Below are 22178 nucleotides of genomic sequence, written 5' to 3'. Positions count from 1 at the left end.
CAGAAATGGTTTGTCGAGATCGGTGTGGAAGAAATTGACTGGCCTGCACATAGCCCTGACCTCAACCCCATCCAACACCTTTGGGATGAATTGGAACGCCGACTGCGAGCCAGGCCTAATCTCCCAACGTCAGTGCCCGACCTCACTAATGCTTGTGGCTGAATGGAAGCAAGTCCCAACATCTAGTGGAAAGCCTTCCCAGAAGAGTGGAGGCTATTATAGCAGCAAAGGGGGACCAACTCCATATTAATGCCCATGATTTTGGAATGCGATGTTAGACGAGAAGGTGTCCACATACTTTTGTTCATGTAGTGTACATAGTCCAAATCGTGCAGCCCTACCCTGCTCTACTTTAACCAAATTTCAAGCAAAGTTATGCATTGGAGCGAAGCATTGTCAAGAGGAGGCACCACCCCTGGTCAAAGCCCACTGTAAAACATATGTTTACTCCACCACAAAATGCACACATTTCGACAATTGTATGTACAGTATTAGAGGCTGTGTTACTAGCAAAGGGATAGGAAATGTGCAGTGCACTGTCAGTCCCTGCAGCCTTAGCTCAGTTTATGAATGTGAGTGGTTAGCCTACATTTCCATGGCCCCATCCCTCAGCTTTATACAAAACCAAGTGCTGTGGATGATGTGAACTTGGGCTGAAACGCATCAGGATTGTGGCTTTAACTCACATGTGCATAAGAGATCATGATGATACTGCTGTCACAAACAAAACAAGTGACCAGTGTGGCATTACCTCTGACAAAGTACACTGACACAGGTGAGGCAACAGGAATCCTGTGTAGCACATGAGGATGTGTGAAACTTACTCCTTAGCCTGAAGTGCCACCACTTGCACCGCAGAATTGTTAACTTTTTGGTGGCGCCGACTAGTAAGACGCTTCGGGAGGAACGGTCACATTTGCTAGCAAGGCAGTGGTCCTGGGTTCAAGCCTCATGTGAGCCAAATCAGGAGGTAGTGGTACTTAGTCGCTATGCATACAATGTGACGTCCTTTACAGTGGTGGCTAGTGACTGATCAGTTGCACTCAATGCTGGGGTCGCTGTTGAGTAAGTTTTAGGGGGTGAATGTAACACCTGGGGTTTGTGGTGACACTTCAGCTTGAAGTTGTAAGTCGCTCTGGATAAGAGCGTCTGCTAAATGACGTAAATGTAAGTGTCGCCACTTGTACCACCGAATTGTAAACTTCAGTGGCACCAACTGGTAAGACGCGTTCATGCGTGCCGAATCAGCAGGAAGAGGTACTCACTAAGCAAGCAGCATGACGTCCTTTACACCTGCATGCATGGAAAGAATGTCAGCAGACTGACTGAATTATTGATGCAGCTAGTGTTATTTGGTCCATGTATACCACACACCAAGACACCACCATGGGTGAGAATGATGCCTACATGAAAGAGGATATGTATGATTGCATTAAAGTAATGGAACAGACATCCTCATTTCTTTGACATTCCTGCCCCATCAGTCAGCACTACAAAAAAAATGCATTGGCATGATATTTTTACATTTCTCAAATTCACAGAAACATTGAGAGAAAATAAATAGTACACATCATGGCGTAATATTTCTGGAAATAATGGCTACAGTCCAAACGCAAAGTAGACAGCCCTCGGCCCTAAACCCTCAGTCCTTGAATTAATTTTTACATTGTCACATTAGAGTGTACCTCAAACGTCCCTTGCCCAAGCGAGGGAGAGTGATGAGGCAAAGTCCTTGGTGGATATCTTGAAGTTGAGTTTAAAAACAACCAATCTAAAGCTATTAGTGTACCTAGCAAGTGTAGTATCTAAACAGTTTATGATTTTGCTGACGTTTGCAAATGGTGTGTTAGAGGAACTTGGCTCTGCTTGCGGAAACATCTGGAAAGCATTACTACATAGGTTTCTTGGAATAGAGGAGAGTCTGCTATGTAGAGGCCGGGGATTGGTTTATTAAAATCACGCCATATTATGTTACATAGGATATAAATACCATGTTCTGAACAAAGGACGGGGAGAGACAACATATTAGATCAACAGATTGGGCCGTTGTTCTCCAGATGTCTGTAAATTGATACTGTGATTTGATACAAATAAACCTTTATAATCAAAGTACAGTGTAAGCGGACTTCTTATCATCACAGCATAGATCAGCATCGTTGTCTTGGACACCACATAAATGGCGATGAGGTATTTGGGACGAATTACGTCTTTTCTCTGCATTCCATTCATGGGCTGCGAAGTGACTCCCGCTCAAGACGCAGGCAGATAAGGTGAGATTTCTCACAGTTTTGGGCGCTGGTTGGTTCGTGTGCTTGTGCATGTGTGTGCGTTCAGATGTACCGTCAAAGGACTTGTGTGTGCGCTTTGCTGTTATTATTTGCTGTGTGATGGGAATCCGTTCTAAAATTCTAAATTTGTTTGCGTTGGGAACAACGCAAACAGGGGGGAATGTATATAGGAATTATTAACACTGGGCACACATATTTTGGCTTGGGAAAAAAAGTGTGAGAGAGTGTCCAGGAAAAGCATGAAGGAATAAGGCCAGGAAATAAGGAAAAAGTATACTTTTAGGACGTCGCTGATTAAGGAAGCCCTCAAACGAGGCGATCATTAAGATGGGCCATAAATCCTGGGAGTCATTAGATTGACTGTCGGGTCAGTTCTGGGAACTGGAGATTGTAGAATATACATTCAATTGCACGTTACCTCTCGGAATATAGTTGACGAAGTATATGTCCGAAGTAACCTCTCATTGGATAATCTGCAACTCAGGTAGCACAAATTTAGGAAGGTACAATGATAAATAAGGAGCGACGGTAGCATGCTTAGTGTATTGTATGAACGGATGCATTCTTGTTTAAACTGTGTATGTGTGAGACAAGGAGAGCCTATGTCTCTGTGTGTGTGTGGGAGAGAAAAAAATTAAAATAAAGGTCTCTGATGTGTTCCAGCTGTGTGTCGACTAAGGCTATGACAACAGGGGTTTTAGTTTTTTGTAAGGAAATATGTTAGTTATGGTTAAAACCTTATGAGTCTCCGTTAGAGAGAACTTTTAATACTTGTTAAAAAACTATGAGCCCCTGGGAGGACGATTATTTGTAATGGATTAGAAAATAACTATTAATCTGCAGATTACAATAAGTGATATTGAAGAAACTTCGAAGTAGGATTTGTGTTCTGTGTTGGTTTGTGAGTTTTGTTAAGTGTTACTGTTTGTCTGTGTTGGAGGTGGAGCGACAGCGGGTCTGTCTACTCTGTTGTTTAGACTTGGAGAGCTGCTTGAGAGCTCTCTCCACTCTGAAATCGCACTGGTGAATGAACTACGCACGCGTGGGATTTTATGAGTTTAGAGTTACGTAGGGAAAATGTGCCACTCCTCTGCCTGCACTGAGCTGCTGGGAGACGCAGACTCAGAACAGACAGAGACAGAGACAGAGACACTAATAGTCTTCTGTTTGTTAAATCGGCTTTTGCTTAATGATGAAACTATTTGATGAGATCTATTGAATTGATAAATGAGAGAGAGTTGATGGATTAAAAATAATTAAATAAAATGTTTGAGCCATTTATACTATTCCTGAGTTAAGTTGTTTGCTTATTTCTTAGCGCGAATGTGAACATAGGTATGCATAAAATACTAAATTCTTGTCTGTTTCTTTGTTCTTCTGTGATATGAGAGACGATAAGAAGGAGGAGAGAGAGAGGAGGTGCTGACAAGTGCGTCACGGTGTGCTGCAACGGATCAAGTCCAACTAAGGCCAGTACTGTTCTATCCACAAAACCCACTCTCCCTTACAGGATATAATCGATACATTGTGTATGCATAGAATATTTTATGTTGTGACCATTTCACAGGAACTTGGCAACAGACTGATGAATTGATGTAATTGATAATTCCACATTAGGGTTTTTGTGAATGAGTTGTTTTGATTAGAGTTGTGTTGGAAATCCAGCTCTGACATTATTCTGTAAAATTAAGGTAATTGGGTGCTTATTAAGCAATTGGTTTGTGAGTACTGTAGTGTTGCAGGATTAGAGGTGTTTATTCTTTTTGGATTGCTCTGAAGTTAACTACTTTCCTTTACTTTTCCTGACCGGATGTGGTAAGATTGCCACTAATCAATAATTTGGTAAAATAAAATAAATTGATAGATTAATTTTAAATTTAAAAAAATTAAAATAAATAAAAAGGAGAGACAAAAGAGTCGTTACAATGGGGAAAAAGGACATCAAAACTACAAAAGTAATTACTCCTGTTGATATAGTACAAAATAGTAATCCTCTAGTTAATGGTATTGCAAGGTTGTCTGGAAAATTGAATAAACGTTGGCCTGTCATTGAACAACCATGGCCAGTGGAAGGGACTCTTAACCCAGACGTCGTCAAGATAATGCAAGTGCTTGTATCCACGTATAAGGCAGATCAAAAGAAGGGGTAAAAAGGGGAACAACGTAAAGAAAAGAGAGCTGGGTGTTCTTAAGCTGTTTGAAAATGAAGGACAAAAACTGATAAAAGATACAAAAGATAAGAGACAGGTATAGAGAAAATTGCAAAAGAGGTGAAGGTAACAGAAAAACTAATGGCAGAAGTCAATACACCTTTCTCACATATGGATTCAGCAAAAAGACCCCCACCTTACGAGGAAGAAGTAGAGTTTAAGGACATCTATCCTCAGCTTCCAGTGATCATTCAGGAGGGTGATTATTGCATCAGAGATGAAGATTAACGAATAATAGAGAGAGGACAAGCAGAAACAACCATAAAGATGAATCCAAACGAGATGTCTGGAAACTAAGGGTGGAGTGAGGTTCAGGAGGATGGACCTTGATGATCAGAGTGATTCAGAAGAGATCATGGGTGGATATGACCCTGTGATCAGACGGAGGTTGGCCAGAGCAGAAAGAAGGGGTGATGGAAGTTGGAAGAAGAAGAATACAAGAGACTCGAGTTCTGATGAAAGTAAAGATGGAGACAGCGATGAAGATTAGGAGATTAAAGGTGCTTCATATTCAAGAGGATTTTATCCTACAATGACTAGCACAGAAGAAATAGAACAAGATATAGACCGATGCATATCATGCCTGGATAAGGCCAATAATTTAGAAGTAGTAACAACTGGAAGAACAACTCAAGAAGCTGAAGATACAGAAGAAAAAAACTGCTGAAAAAAGGATCCCAAGAATTGGAGAAGAAGTATACATTAAGGCCAAGACAAGGGAGCACCAGTAAGAAGATGATGCCAGTGATCATTCGAGGACAGAACCTGGAGTATAAGCCTTTGCAGAATACCGATGTCAGCTATACTTGTGAAGCTGCCTACTCTTCAAGATGGAGCATATCCTTGGATTTCTAAATTGGAAGAAATTACAGTGGGAACACAGTCTGCCATAGGAGACATTAAGAGACTTTTGGCTAATCTCCTTGGGATTCCAGGTATGGAAGACATTTTTCAGAGAGCTGGACTTCATAGATATGTGGGGACTGCAGTGAACGACCCTGAATTGTTGGCTGCAAGTAGAAATCGGCTGTGGAGAGCACTGAAAGATACGTTTCCAACAAATGTGCATCCTGACAACATTCTGATTGATCCACTAGGACAACAAGAAAATCCGAGAGCCTATGTGTCAAGAGTTCATCAAGTGTAGAGAAATATTACCGGAAATGATCCAGATGTGAGTCAAATTGAGCAGTCAATTTTGAGAGCTAAACTACAGATGGGACTGCCCTCACCAGTAAGGAGCAAACTGGCAGAGGTGGTTGGACTTGGAAGCATGACAAAAGGTGTCTATACAGATCATATAGCCCATCAAGTGGATCTGTACCGGAAAAAGGAACACAACCAGAAAGAACAGGACCAAGAAACTCAGAAAACTCAATCAAATACAACTGGTGGAGAATAAGAAGGAGAAGAAACAAGCTTTGGTTATGCAGAACCAGTGTGCACCAAATCAACAATCACTGCCACAGCTTCAACCGAACCAGTTCCAACCGCAATTGTACCAGCCACCAATAGCAGTACCAGTCGTTTCATATCCACAGGCAGTTTCTGGACAGAGACAGAATTGGAGAGGAAGAGGACGAGAAGGCTTAGGAAGAGGAAGGAAATTTAAGCCATACTTCCAGCAATCTTCAGAAGTGTGTTATAATTGTGGACAGGTTGGTCACTTTGCCCGTAAGTGTAATGGGCCAGGAGGAAACACCAGAGGGAATTTCAGAGGAAGATACAGGGGCCAGTCAAGATCATCTGGAGGACCGGTGAACCCTTATAGGGGCCCGGTGCAAGGATTCTAGAGGTGCCCAGAAGATCAGAAAGGGGGGTGTCAGCTGGTAGCATCAGGACCGGAAAAAGATCCAACAATTGAGGTGAAAGTAAACAAACGACCACCTGTGTCCGGCCTGAAGATGCTACACACTCCCTATGTCCAATCAACTAATTAGGACAATCGGATTTGAGGGAGTGAAACAGCTGATTCCTCTTACGGAACCAATTGAGCTCTGCTATGAAAATCAGAAAATTACAATACCCATACTGGTATCAGAACATACACCTATTGCATTGTTGGGAAGAGATGCATTGTGTAAATTGAACTGTACAATAAAATGTACACCAGACGGCTATCTGGTAGAAGTGCCAAAGGAAAAGGTTTACCAATTGTTGATGACAGAGATGGATTCTTCTTCAGTATTCTGGATTGGAAATCTCAGTGAAGATTTTTTGAAGCAGGCTAAGATATGGGAGAAATTCATTGTGACAAACATGCCAGATGCGAGGCTTCCGGAATATCCATTTCATTGTACGCTCAAGTATTTCAAGAATGCTGCCCAATCAGACTCAGAGGAATGGTTGAATCATCAACCAAAGAAAGTTCAACTCAGCTCATGTTGCATAATTTTAGGCCCAGTGGGAGCAGTGATAGTTCAGATTTTAGTAGCAACTCTTGTAGCGCTGTGTGTGATGTTTTGCTTCTGACCTTTGCGAAGGCTATGATATTGAGATGGGTTGGAGTTGTGATGCCTGGGGACAACACTCAGATGCCGTTGTTAACTGTTACTGATCTAGATGGAGATAAACAAGTGGGACTGGATGGAGTATTGATGGATAGATATCCATTTTGAATATCCGTTAATTTTTCACGTCTTCACATATTGTGATATTTAGTATTTTCTTATGATTCAAAAGGATGTGATTCATTTTATATATAATCTTATATATCATTCTTATATTATTGCTGATATTGATGTTTTAATTTGCATGTGTTGTTTTGCAAAAGATACTGGTTGGTGTTTTCTTTTCTTCCAGAAGTATATGGGAATGTGTAGAGGGGATTCAAATACTCAAACATGGACAATATGAATGGACTGGAGGAAGTGGAACAAGGAAGGTGTGGAAATGTTCAGATTCCATCATCGACGTCTCATTGGAAGTCGACACTGCTGAGGAGATGAAGTGTAGTGGACTACATTCCAGTGTCTGCAATGATATATAGACATATTTGCATGTGTAATACATAATTTGTGTTATATTCTTTCTGTATTAATGTTTTGAAGAATTATGTTTTCTGTTGTTGGGTACCTCAGATGTTTTTGTTTAAGCTTAGGGATATTGGGTCTAGGCAGGGACAGAGAGAATCCACAGGAGGGTCTGATGGGTCGACCAGCCTGAATGTGGACATTTATTGTATTTTGTTTGCTGAGGTTTTCATGTGTATTCAATTGCGTCATGGCTTAAAATGCATTGATAAAGATTTATAAATTTATCTGGAGTACTTAGGTGGTCGCCTGGGGCAGAGGGGCCATGAGAGAATTCCTGTCTTGATTGATAGATGGATATTTGGAATGAAAGCTGCCAGACAGGTTTTTCGCTCTTACACTCCATAACGATTTATTTACACTCCATACAAAAATGTGTCTATATAACCATGTGTTTACTCTCCATAAATTTTGGTTTATTGCTGAAGTTACTCAAGAACAAAAAAATGTATTTGTCATAATCCTATTATTTTTGTTTTCGAGACTTAATTAGTCTCGAAGGGGGGAAATATGTAGTATCTAAACAGTTTATGATTTTGCTGACGTTTGCAAATGGTGTGTTAGAGGAACTTGGCTCTGCTTGCAGAAACATCTGGAAAGCATTACTACATAGGTTTCTTGGAATAGAGGAGAGTCTGCTATGTAGAGGCCGGGGATTTGTTTATTAAAATCACGCCATATTATGTTACATAGGATATAAATACCATGTTCTGAACAAAGGACGGGGAGAGACAACATATTAGATCAACAGATTGGGCCGTTGTTCTCCAGATGTCTGTAAATTGATACTGTGATCTTTGATACAAATAAACCTTTATAAATCAAAGAACAGTGTAAGCGGACTTCTTATCATCACAGCATAGATCAGCATTGTTGTCTTGGACACCACACAAGCTAACTAGCACTCCTGTCAGGTAGCTAGCTACAGTTACCCAAAGCTGGCTAGCTAGTTTTATAGTTTGGTCATTTATTCCAATACATTTCAGAATTCCCCAAAATATGTTTTATAGGCACCTCACTATGAGACTAAGCCAATTTGAGCATCATTCCCATTTGCCAACGCTAAAATCAATGTCATATATACACACACTTTTTTTTTGCAAGCTAGCGTCATAATTCTGTCTCACATGTTGAAATGCAGCAGTGTTGATTCAATTTGACACTTTGCAACCACCGGAGTTTGACACGTGACTACAGTTTGTATTGACTTGTGGGTCATGTAAACCCGTCAAGTGATCAAAGTTCTTGGCTGCATTCCAAACACATAAAAGACACGCCCTCTCCCCTCAAATTAAGAGGACACTTTGATGAAGTATCATGAGTTGACACTTGCAAGGGAGGAATGATTAAAATTCAAAGGACCTGCCCTTGCCCGGAAATTCGTCACAAGGTTGTGTTTTCAGTTGTCATGGAACCGCCGGTAGCGGTTGTGTGTGCTTTATATGCACTACAGTCAATTATCATTGAATTTCGTATCTTGGCTAGAAGACAACCATCGGCAGACATTGAATACTAGCCATCCGACGATATCAGGTAAATCCAAAATTATAAGTGTGATGTCAGGGAAACTTGTATGCACTAGGTAATGTTCCCAAAAGCTAATCAAAAAAACATCGCTTTTACGAGATGTTTGCGCCGTCATGTGCATTAATTGCACAATTTCTAACTTAATTTCATTCGTTTTTACTTACACTAATGTTGACTTCTCCATATTGATGTTGGTTTTAAGTTCTGGCTGACTTTTTAGCGGAAGTACAATCATCGCGAATTGAATTATGGGGCGCTTCAGGCCCCGTAGTTAACAATTGTACAATCGCGATCACAAACGAGAGCTGAAGGGCTTGCATTGCCAACTTCCTTTGCTTTGCAAATTGTTTGGACCAACGGCCAAGATGTCCGCGGGGATTCCCCCAAGGCATAAGGCTAGGATAAGTGGAGGAGGGTGGGTCTTGTGTTTGGAATGGAACCCTTCACTTGTACCTTAAAATTGATTACCAACCGCCATATAAAATCCACAGAAGAAAGTGCTTCACTAACTCCTTCGAGCTAAATCGAGGGAGCAACGTTTGTATTGGACCTCCATTTAAAGATGGCAATCAACCTGCAACCGGTTTTGATGGGGATTCCCTAGAGAGAAAGTGATAGCGCGAGGACTGCAGCCAATATTTATTTCCAATGGAATTCAAAACATTGACAATCATGTCTGGTTGGTATGTACGCTTATTTGGGCAGGCTACGTAGAAAAAATAAGTTTTAAACAGACCGCACGTGAGGGCGCAGTAGACAAGCTGGTACACTAGACTACTACATGCATACCTGGACTTTAATAGGAGCGAGAGAATACTGACCAAATATCCTGTAATGTTGGCAGAAAACTCAACTGCTGCGACCAACTTTCATGGCAGACGCAATCAACCTAGGCTACTGATTGTTCCTCCAGGTGCAATGTGTGTGGTAAAATGGGTACAAAATGGTATTCAGTCCTTTCCCGACATAATTTAAGGGGCATATTGAAATCCAAATGATCCTAACGTATAATCACTTATTCAACATCCAAAGTAATTTCCCCTGGTAAAGTTAGCTAGCTTGGGTTGATAGCTAAATGGCTATCAAGCAGAAAAAGAAATGCACACTGGCAACAAAACGTGTAATTAATGGATGAAAAATGGCAACGTTTGACAAGTTGTTTCAACAAACCATTATGTAATGTGTTATTTTGTATTCTTAAGAATAACTTACTTCAGATGCCCCCACAATTACGCACAACGTCCAGCTCGAGCCCAGTGACTTCCTCCCTCATCCAGCAATGCACGGAAAAGCGAGCGGGTGGAATGCAATAGCCTACTAACGACCCATTAGGTGTTCAGCGCAAATGAATGGCAGTCTGCTCATTACAAAGGCAGCCCAATTCTGATATTTTTTTTCCACTTATTGGTCTTTTGACCAATCACATCAGATATTTTCACATCAGAGCTTTATCAGCGCTGATCTGATTGGTCAAAAGACCAACGAGTGAAAAAAATATCAGAATTGGGCTGCTGGTCAAAATACCAATTAGTGGAAAAAAGATCAGGAGCATAATCATTACTCTGATTCTATTGCAATACGTTTCTTAAAAGGAAGCAAACGGAACGAAACGTAGAGGGACCTACCCGAATTTGTCCAATAGAAACTCGTTTTGCTCTGTTTGCTTTCGTTTTGTTCTTAAACGGTAAACTGTTTCCGTAATGAATACACCCCTGAATTGGGCTGCCGGAATAAACACAACTGTCTGGAATAAGCACAACTGTGAATGCCATTGCCTGTGTAAATTCTCAACTCCACAATATGTATATCACATCTCAATGGAGTTGAGTGGCGATTAGTTTTGGCGGAGTGTACCTCCGACTACATCGAGTTGGTATCAGTCGATACTTGTCCATTATTTAATGCGTACCATGGACCTATGTTTGTCCTGCGGAAAGGCGTTTTTTCTTTGGGTGCTGCAGTCCGTAGTTTTTGATAACTTCATTCTATGTGACCTCTGTCAAATTGCGCTGCATAATCTACCGTTTTTTCAATGGAGTATGAAGTTAGCAACTTCAAACATAACGCGTACCTGTGCTTGTCCTGATTGTTATAGAGTTGTCAGTGGGAGTTGATAAAAAAAGATATGCATCCCCAGCCAAAACCAAAAAAAATCTGCCTTGCAATGACGGGGCTACTTTTTCTCCAAACAACCGCTCCCTTGGTTGAGGTCGCTTATAATGCTTATTTTTTATACAAACTACGGATTCCCGACCCAAAGAAAATAACGCATTTACACAGGACCAAATAGGACAAACACACTGTAAATCAGCTTATACTCCTGTTTTATGTTTGCAATATTGTATATTCTATATGTTGACTTTGTGTCTGTGTTCTTTATGTATATTGTCTATTGCTGGCAGCACCTATACCCACACCCGTCGCTATGGCCCCCATAAATGCTTGTGCCCCCCCACTTGAGGGAATTTATTATTAAATATACGTACTGTAGGCTAATAATAATTGTGCCCTGCCCTCCCATGCATTTCATATGCCCCCCTTAAGACTGAGGTCTGGCGACGGGTCTGCCTATACCGGGTATGTGTAAATGTACTTGGCGAATAAAGAGATTCCGTTTTTGTGCTCTTTAATGGAGCAACCAAGTTGGCTGAATTTAGTAGCGTGTAGTGTATAGGCCCTACATGTCGCTTTGGATAAAGCGTGTGCTAAATTACCATATTATTTCAGTACTGTATGATCATCCAAGATCATTGGTTATGTAGGGAGTCATAATGTTATGTTTTATGTTGGTCATCATTACTCACACAACCTTAAAGCAGTTATAATGAGCTTACTTCTGTCAAAATTGGAGCTGTTGGACAACAGTGAGTGAAGTAAACACGTTTTCAGTGCTCCCTACTCTAAAGGAATAACTCATTTCATAGACTAGTTGGAAAAAACAGTGCAATGCCATCTTCCAGCATTGGCAAACTTGCTAACCACTGCTTCCATACCCACTGGGCACAGACTTCAATTAAATAGGTCTATTCCACGTTGGTTCAACGTAACTTCATTGAAATGACGTGAAACAACGTCAATTCAACCAGTGGGTAGGGTTAACCCACTTGGGGGAGATTGTAGTTGTAAACCTAGGCAAGGGTCGTTACCTGTTACACTACGGAAAAGTCTAAACGGGATCATTGGGAAGTCCAACTCCGACGTCACCTCATTGAAGTTACATTTAAAATATATTTTTAGATAAAATGTGAAATATTTAAAATTGGTCAAATAATAATTTGTAAAATATATTCCAACATGCATTTAAATGTATTTGTAAGAAATATCTTTCTTAATTAAATTGTAGGGCGATTTTTTAAAAATTTTACCTTTATCTAACTAGGCAAGTCAGTTAAGAACAAATTCTTATTTATAATGACGCCTACACCGGCCAAACCCGGACGACGCTGTGCCAATTGTGCGCCGCCTTATGGGACTCCCAATCACAGCTGGTAGTGATACAGCCTGGAATCGAACCAGGGGGTCTGTAGTGACGCCTACAAGCACTGAGATGCAGTGCCTTAGACCGCTGCGCCACTCGGGAGCCCAATATAAAAGATTGGACAAATAATATTGTAACAAATTGGTGACTGTGAAACTTTAGTAGGCTCTTTGGTATCACATGTACTTACAGTGCATTGCAAAAGCATTCATACCTCTTGGATTTCTTCAAATTTGATTGTGTTACAAAGTGGGATACATTTTTTTATTTAATTGTCATTTTTTTGTCAGCGATCTACTCAAAATGATCTGTAATGTCAAAGTGGAAGAAAAATTCTAACATTTTTTAAAGATTAATAAAAATGTGATAACTAAAAAAGTTGCATAAGTATTCAGCCCCTTTCTTTAGGCAAACCTAAATTAGTTCAGGAGTGAAATGTGGCTTAACAAATCACATAAGTTACTTGGACTCACACTGTGTGAAATAATAGGGGTTGACATGATTTTTGAATGACTAACCCTTCCTCTGTCCCCCATACATACAACATCTGTAAGGTCCCTCAGTCAAAGCACAAATTCTACTACAAAGACCAGGGAGCTTTTCTAAAGCCTCATAAACAAGGGCAGTGATTGGTAGATTGGTAACAATAACAAATCAGACATTGAATATCTTTTTAAGCATGGTCAAGTTAATAATTATGATGTGGATTATATATTAAACCACCCAGACATCAAAGATGTCCTTCTAAAATGAGCTGCAGGACAGAAAAGAAACTGCTCAGGGATGTTACCATGAGGCCCTTGGTCATTTTAAAACTGTTACAGAGTTCAATGGCTGTGATAGGAGAACACTGAGGATGGATCAACACAATTTTAGTGACTCTACAATAATTACTTAAATGACAGAGTGAAAAGAATAATACAAATATACAGAGCACAAATATCCAAAACATGCATATTGTATGCAACAAGGCACTAAAGTAATACTGGAGAAGAAAAAAACACGGAAAAGGAATACACTTTTTCGCCTAAATGCAAAGCCTTATATAGTTGAAGTCGGAAGTTTACATCGACTTAGGTTGGAGTCATTAAAACTCGTTTTTCAACCACTCCACAAATTTCTTGTTAACAAACATACCTTCAAACTCAGTGCCTCTTTGCTTGACATCATGGGAAAATCAAAAGAAATCAGCCAAGACCGCAGACATTTTTTTGTAGACCTCCACGTCTGGTTCATCGCCTGAAGGTACCACGTTCATCTGTACAAACAATAGTACCCAAGTATAAACACCATGGGACCACACAGCCGTCATACCGCTCATCTCCTAGAGATGAACGTACTTTGGTGCGAAAAGTGCAAATCAATCCCAGAACAACAGCAAAGGACCTTGTGAAGATGCTGAAGGAAACAGGTACAAAAGTATCTATATCCACAGTAAAACAAGTCCTATATCGACATAACCTCAAAGGCCCCTCAGCAAGGAAGAAGCCACTGCTCCAAAACCGCCATAAAAAAACAGATTACGGTTTGCAACTGCACATGGGGACAAAGATCGTACTTTTTGGAGAAATGTCCTCTGGTCTGATGAAACAAAAATAGAACTATTTGGCCATAATGACCATCGTAATGTTTGGAGGAAAAAGGGGGTTGCTTGCAAGCCGAAGAACACCATCCCAACCGTGAAGCACGGGGGTGGCAGCATCATGCTGTGGGGGTGCTTTGCTGTAGGAGGGACTGGTGCACTTCACAAAATAGATGGCATCATGAGGAAGGAAAATTATGTGGATATATTGAAGCAACATCTCAAGACATCAGTCAGGAAGTTAAAGCGTGGTTGCAAATGGGTCTTCCAAATGGACAGTGACCCCAAGCATACTTCCAAAGTTGTGGCAAAATGGCTTAAGGACAACAAAGTCAAGGTATTGGAGTGGCCATCACAAAGCCCTGACCTCAATCCTATAGAAAATGTGTGGGCAGAACTGAAAAAGCGTGTGCGAGCAAGGAGGCCTACAAACCTGACTCAGTTACAGCAGCTCTGTCAGGAGGAATGGGCCAGAATTCACCCAACTTATTGTGGGAAGCTTGTAGAAGGCTACCCAAAACGTTTGACCCAAGATAAACAATTTAAAGGCAATGCTACAAAATACTAATTGAGTGTATGTAAACTTCTGACACACTGGGAATGTGATGAAAGAAATAAAACCTGAAATAAATCATTCTCTCTACTATTATTCTGACATTTCACATTCTTAAAATAAAGTGGTGATCCTAACTGACCTAAGACAGGGAATGTTTACTAGGATTAAATGTCAGGAATTGTGAAAAACTGAGTTTAAATGTATTTGGCTAAGGTGTATGTAAATTCCGACTTCAACTGTATTTGGGGCAAATCCAACACAACACATCACTGAGTAACTGCCTTCTTATTTTCAAGTATTGGGGTGGCTGCATCATGTTATGGGTATGCTTGACATCGGCAAATACTGGGGAGTTTTTCAGGATAAAAATAAATGAGATGGAGCTAAGCACAGTCAAAATCCTAGAGGAAAACCTGTTTCAGGCCAAATCTACACTGGAGTTGCTTACCAAGAAGACAGAGAATGTTCCTGAGTGGCCAAGTTACAGTTTTGACTTAAATCTAATAGAAAATCTATGGCAAGAAAATTGCTGTCTAGCCATGACAGAGCGTTAAGAATAATGAAAAGAATAATGGGCTAATATTGCACAATCCAGGTGTGTAAAGCTCTTAAAAATTTACCCAAGAAGATACACAGCTGTAATCGCTGCCAAAGGTATTTATAACATGTATTGACTCAGGGAGCTGAATAGTTATGCAACGACTATATTTTTGTTATTTAATTTCTGTAAATCTTTTAATTAAAAATAATCATAATTCTTCCACTTTGACATTACAGAGTATTTTTTGTAGATTGTTGATAAAATGTGACGAAATCCACGAGGTATGAATAATTTTACAAGGCACTGTATGTCAGTCTCATTAACCAGTTAAATGTAATCAACAATGTAATCTATGTAATACCCAAAAGTAATTATCATGAGAGGGCCATAAACAATATCTAGTAATGCTGCATACTCCAAGAAGTTTAAAATCTCACTTTTCTGGTAAAAATTGTTATAAATTGCTGAAGTGTAGTCACTTTTGAGGTCACAATCTCAAGTACACCTTACAAATATTTTATATGATGTACAGTATTTCTTATTCAACAAAACTGTATGAATAAAGCTTGAAATGACATATGCTTTCTAAATATAGTATAATCAAATTATAAAAGGACTAACTATAAGATTTTATCTTCCTTATAACTGTAAAATACATTTGTATGTTTAGTGTTAGAGAAAATGTGCAGGTCTCTCTTGATCAAAACGTCTGCCCCCATTGCTGTGAATGTCTGTCAGAGCTCTAGCTCTAGCTTCCTGAACTAGTTAGGAACTTGCCTTTCATCTCATATTAATCTTGTCCATCTATGAAAAACAGAAGGTGTTTGTTAGTTAAAATCTATGAATTATTTTAGATGACTGGCTTTAAATCGATCTCTACAGTGAGGGAAAAAAGTATTTGATCCCCTGCTGATTTTGTACGTTTGCCCACTGACAAAGAAATGATCAGTCTATAATTTTAATGGTAGGCTTATTTGAACAGTGAGAGACAGAATAACAACAACAAAATCCAGAAAAACGCATGTCAAAAATGTTATAAATTGATTTGCATTTTAATGAGGAAAATAAGTATTTGACCCCCTCTCAATCAGAAAGATTTCTGGCTCCCAGGTGTCTTTTATACAGGTAACGAGCTGAGATTAGGAGCACATTCTTAAAGGGAGTGCTCCTAATCTCAGCTTGTTACCTGTATAAAAGACACCTGTCCACAGAAGCAATCAATCAATCAGATTCCAAACTCTCCACCATGGCCAAGACCAAAGAGCTCTCCAAGGATGTCAGGGACAAGATTGTAGACCTACACAAGGCTGGAATGGGCTACAAGACCATCGCCAAGCAGCTTGGTGAGAAGGTGACAACAGTTTGTTAAAATCAATAAACAAAAAATACAACAATAAACTGCCATTATTTAATTAAGCTGAAGAAAGGACCTTAATGTAGTTTTTGTTAACATCTTGAGATGGGAAAATGTGTTTTTAATGAAGTTGAACATGTGCTCTTTATGACAGAATGTTAAAATTTGGTGAAATCAAAAGTTATTTTTACACACCATAACAATTTTTATTATATCACTGGCAAAGTTTTCGCTTGGTGACCAAAATAATGATCTCCATTGATCAATACGTAAAGAGTTAGGAACCACTTTGGCCACTCTGTAGACTAGATGTCGTAGCCATGCATATCTGGAATATTGTCAGGCATTACATGCATTTCAGCAAAGATGCAAATGTATCTACATGTTGTAGTGATAATTCTACACAGGGACACTCAAAGTCAAAATTAATCATCCTTTATTATCAGCGCAGTTCCAACCAACTCAATGCACCAAGTACACATATAAAATCAGGCGCTCCCAATGGGGCAGTCCTGTTAGTTCTCTTATATACTTGTCATACCCTGATCTGTTTCACCTGTCTTTGTGATTGTCTCCTCCCCCCTCCAGGTGTCGCCCATCTTCCCCATTATCCCCAGTGTATTTATATCTGTGTTCTCTGTTTGTCTGATGCGTTTTCTTTTGTCAAGCCTACCATTCTGCCTGTGCTGAGCCTGTCTGCCGCTCTGTACTTTGTCACACCACCCTGGATTATTGACCTCTGACTGCACTGACCCTGAGACTGCCTGCCGTTCTGTACTTTTTGGACTCTGATCTGGATTACTGACCTCTGCCTGCCCTTGGCCTGTCGTTTGCCTGCCCCCTGTTTTTGTAATAAACTTTTGTTACTTCAACACTGTCTGCATCTGGGTCTTCTCTTGAAATGTGATATACTGCTTACACAGAAAGTAATATTTGCATGATTTAGCTTATTCATAATTCATTATTAACGTTTGCTTCATTCATGTGACTGACCAATACTGGTTCATGCATGTGACAGACCAATACCTCACAAGGCTTCTTCTCTCCAAGCTGAAACCTTGAAACTGAGATCTTTCTTTCTTAACACAAGGGTCTCGGCGTACTGCCAAATTGCAGATACTGATCATGAGGATTCCTCCCAGGCATGTTCAATCAGTCACTTGCATGAACACAGAAATTGGTTATTAGAAAAACACAAACATTTCCATCACAATGTATTTAAAATACATTTGTATATATATATATATATATATATATATATATATATATATACAGTGAGGGAAAAAAGTATTTGATCCCCTGCTGATTTTGTAAGTTTGCCCACTGACAAAGACATGATCAGTCTATAATTGTAATGGTAGGTTTATTTGAACAGTGAGAGACAGAATAACAACAAAAAAATCCAGAAAAACACATGTCAAAAATGTTATAAATTGATATGCATTTTAATGAGGGAAATAAGTATTTGACCCCTCTAAAATCAGAAAGATTTCTGGCTCCCAGGTGTCTTTTATACAGGTAACGAGCTGAGATTAGGAGCACACATAAAGGGAGTGCTCCTAATCTCAGCTTGTTACCTGTATAAAAGACACCTGTCCACAGAAGCAATCAATCAATCAGATTCCAAACTCTCCACCATGGACAAGACCAAAGAGCTCTCCAAGGACGTCAGGGACAAGATTGTAGACCTACACAAGGCTAGAATGAACTACAAGACCATCGCCAAGCAGCTTGGTGAGAAGGTGACAACAGTTGGTGCGATTATTCGCAAATGAAAGAAACACAAAATAACTGTAAATCTCCCTCGGCCTGGGGCTCCATGCAAGATCTCACCTCGTGGAGTTGCAATTATCATGAGAACGGTGAGGAATCAGCCCAGAACTACACGGGAGGATCTTGTCAATGATCTCAAGGCAGCTGGGACCATAGTCACCAAGAAAACAGTTGGTAACACACTACGCCGTGAAGGACTGAAATCCTGCAGTGCCCGCAAGGTCCCCCTGCTCAAGAAAGCACATATACAGGGCCGTCTGAAGTTTGCCAATTAACATCTGAATGATTCAGAGGAGAACTGGGTGAAAGTGTTGTGGTCAGATGAGACCAAAATCGAGCTCTTTGGCATCAACTCAACTCGCCGTGTTTGGAGGAGGAGGAATGCTGCCTATGACCCCAAGAACACCATCCCCACCATCAAACATGGAGGTGGAAACATTATGCTTTGGGGGTGTTTTTCTGATAAGGGGACAGGACAACTTCACTGCATCAAAGGGACGATGGACGGGGCCGCCATGTACCGTCAAATCTTGGGTGAGAACCTCCTTCCTTCAGCCAGGGCATTGAAAATGGGTCGTGGAAGGGTATTCCAGCATGACAATGACCCAAAACACATGGCCAAGGCAACAAAGGAGTGGCTCAAGAAGAAGCACATTAATGTCCTGGAGTGGCCTAGCCAGTCTCCAGACCTTAATCCCATAGAAAATCTGTGGAGGGAGCTGAAGGTTCGAGTTGCCAAACGTCAGCCTCGAAACCTTAATGACTTGGAGAAGATCTGCAAAGAGGAGTGGAACAAAATCCCTCCTGAGATGTGTGCAAACCTGGTGGCCAACTTCAAGAAACGTCTGACCTCTGTGATTGCCAACAAGGGTTTTTGCCACCAAGTACTAAGTCATGTTTTGCAGAGGGGTCAAATACTTATTTCCCTCATTAAAATGCATATCAATTTATAACATTTTTGACATGCGTTTTTCTGGATTTTTTTGTTGTTATTCTGTCTCTCACTGTTCAAATAAACCTACCATTAAAATTATAGACTGATCATGTCTTTGTCAGTGGGCAAACGTACAAAATCAGCAGGGGATCAAATACTTTTTTCCCTCACTGTATATATATAGAAATGTATTTTTTTCCTGTACGAGTTAACATTTTAAGATTAAGTTTAGGGAGGTCCCAAGGATACCTGGATAGCATTAACCATTACACTACCCTCTCCATTCAGGATTCAGATTCAGATTGTTTAATAGCCACATGTACAGGGTTGCAGGTGTGATTGCAGGGTACAGTGAAAATCTTAGGCTTCGAGCTCCAACATGCAACACTAGTGAAATAATATAAATAGCACTATATACATAACTGTGGCAGTGATGAATAAATAAATGACCATTGGGGTGGAAGCAGAGTAAAGACTGTTGAGGGGGTGGAATGCCCATAGGGAAGAAGCAGCATGACCATGTCTGTACACTCCTTTCCAATGGCCTCGGGTGCAATCCTACATATCACAGGGGTGCAAGCCTACATCTCACACCAGTGTAACGAACAACGACTGTGCATTGCCTCTTTTGAATCTCGAACTTCGGTCTCCCAGCCTGTAGGCAGACTTGCGAACCACTGCTCCAATAGCGGTTAACCTGCTTAGCCGAGATCGTAACGACGACCCAAGGGTTGTTACAATACCAATGTGGCTCCGAGGCTTTGTGTGATCATCTGCGCAACGTTAGTTGCCTACAATAAAATGACTACATGGAAAGCGACAAACGTAACATTTTAACTCAAAGAGTGAGAGTCTGGAGATGGCGGAAGCGGATGTGGAGTGGAACATGAATCGGATGGCGGTAGAAAAAACTGATGAGTGGACTTTTGTCCAAAATGATGGGAAAATGAGTAAAATTGCTGTGGAAAGTATGTCTAGTTCTGATCATATCCCATCGTATCTGGTAGGAGTGCGGTTTTTGGAAAAACAATGTATGCCAGACTTGGTGAATCGGTTTGAAGCATCTAAAATGGTGGTGAAAGCTTTGGGTAAAGTGAAATCGGTGAAGTTTACGAGAAGTGGGCTTGTTTTCATTTCGTGTGTTTCTGATGATCATTAAAGGCGTGTTTTGGGTCTCACTCGAATTGATTAATTAATTGTGTCTTGCTTTGATCTATGGAGAAGGGCACCTGTCAAAGGAGTAATTTCTGGAATCTCGGAAGAGGTTGGCATTGCTCTATTGAAGAATGTTCCTTGAGTGGTCGATGCACGAAATATGAATCGTGTGGTAAATGGAATGAAGGTGAAGAGTTTGTCTGTTCTTGTGTTTTTTTTATGTGGCGTGTCCCCCTACCCGAGTGCAGCTGAGATATGTGTACTACAGAGGAGGCTGGTGGGAGGAGCTATAGGAGGACGGGCTCATTGTAATGGCTGGAATTAAATAAATGGAACGGAGTCAAGCATGTGGTTCCATATGTTTGATACCGTTCCATTAATTCCATTCCAGCCTTTACAATGAGCCAGTCTTCATATAGCTCCTCTCACCAGCCTCCTCTGGTGTACTATCCTGTGAGAGCCTTTATATCCATACCTTTGCAATGTAACCGCTGTAAAATGTTTGGACATGTAGCAAGTGTCTGCAGATGGGAGAAGCCAATATGTGGGATATGTGGAAAGATCACTATGATTGTGGTCCTCTGTAGCTCAGCTGGTAGAGCACGGCGCTTGTAACGCCAAGGTAGTGGGTTCGATCCCCGGGACCACCCATACACAAAAAAATGTATGCACGCATGACTGTAAGTCGCTTTGGATAAAAGCGTCTGCTAAATGGCATATTATATTATTATTATGGAAACTGTTTAGCAGACGAGAATGGACAAGGAGCAAAGATTTGTAACTGTTACGGAGAACATGAAGTGAAATCCTTAGAATATCCAACAAGGGTGAAAGATATTAAGTTTTCCAAAGTAAGGGCAGTTCAGAGATTTTCTTATGCGGAGGCTGTTAAAAAGATTGAAAGAACAAATGGCTCTGAAGGTCCCATGGTGGATAGGCCTACGACGCAGACTGCAGTTTGCCCATCACCAGCAGGACGCAGAAATTCTTCATTTGAGGAAGGTTGATGTTGTGACTTTTATAGCAATGGTGGTAATCAAATCACATTTTATTTGTCACATACACGTGTTTAGCAGATGTTATTGCGGGTGTAGCGAAATGCTTGTGCTTCTAGCTCCGACTGTGCAGTAATATCTAACAAGTAATATCTAACAATTTCACAACATATACCCAATACACACAAATCTAAGTAAGGAATGGAATTAAGAATATATACATTTATGGACGAGCAATGACAGAGCGGCATGGACTAAGATACAGTAGAATATTATAGAATACAGTATATACATATGAGATGAGTAATGCAATATATGTAAACGTTATTAAACGGCACAGCTCAAGTTGAAAATAAGTCAAGAAAGATTGACATCATTGTTTCTGCAGCTGAGGGGTTCCTTATTCAAATATTTAACATCTGAGGAGTTACATTAAGTACTTTCTCAAGTGACCCCACCGTCTCAGGCCCCAGAGCCTGAGTAGGGAGTTATGGAGTTTTTTGAATGACTGAAGAAGGAGTGGGACGATTTTTGTAAAGTTTTTTTTATTAGTATTGTGTGTGGATGAATGACTTTTTTCCGTTCTCCGTATTTTTTTCCACCCCCACCAGTTGGTGGCGGCAATACAACATTAGTTGTGGTACGCTATCAAATTTGAGAGAAGAAGAAGATATAGTCTTTATACCTCAGTTGATATCACTGAGCTAGATACAGTACGCCAAAAGATTTGTTAAACAAGCTCATTGTTCTATC

General features: G+C 40.4%; 1 protein-coding gene across 1 annotated transcript in view; it reads right to left on the bottom strand.

The window, feature by feature from the left end:
• LOC121573704 (plastin-3) overlaps positions 1-10433 on the bottom strand; it is a 31893-nt gene extending 21460 nt beyond the window's left edge. The window contains exon 1 of the mRNA XM_041885878.2: positions 10270-10433. The gene's annotated coding sequence lies outside the window, so the exon portion shown is untranslated. The remainder of the gene's footprint in view (positions 1-10269) is intronic.
• Positions 10434-22178: the final 11745 nt, after the last annotated feature.

The sequence above is a fragment of the Coregonus clupeaformis genome, chromosome 9 (genome assembly GCF_020615455.1).
Source record: "Coregonus clupeaformis isolate EN_2021a chromosome 9, ASM2061545v1, whole genome shotgun sequence".
Classification (NCBI taxonomy): Eukaryota; Metazoa; Chordata; class Actinopteri; order Salmoniformes; family Salmonidae; genus Coregonus; species Coregonus clupeaformis.
Note: the sequence above shows the minus strand (reverse complement) of the source record. Positions and strands in the feature narration are given on the sequence as shown.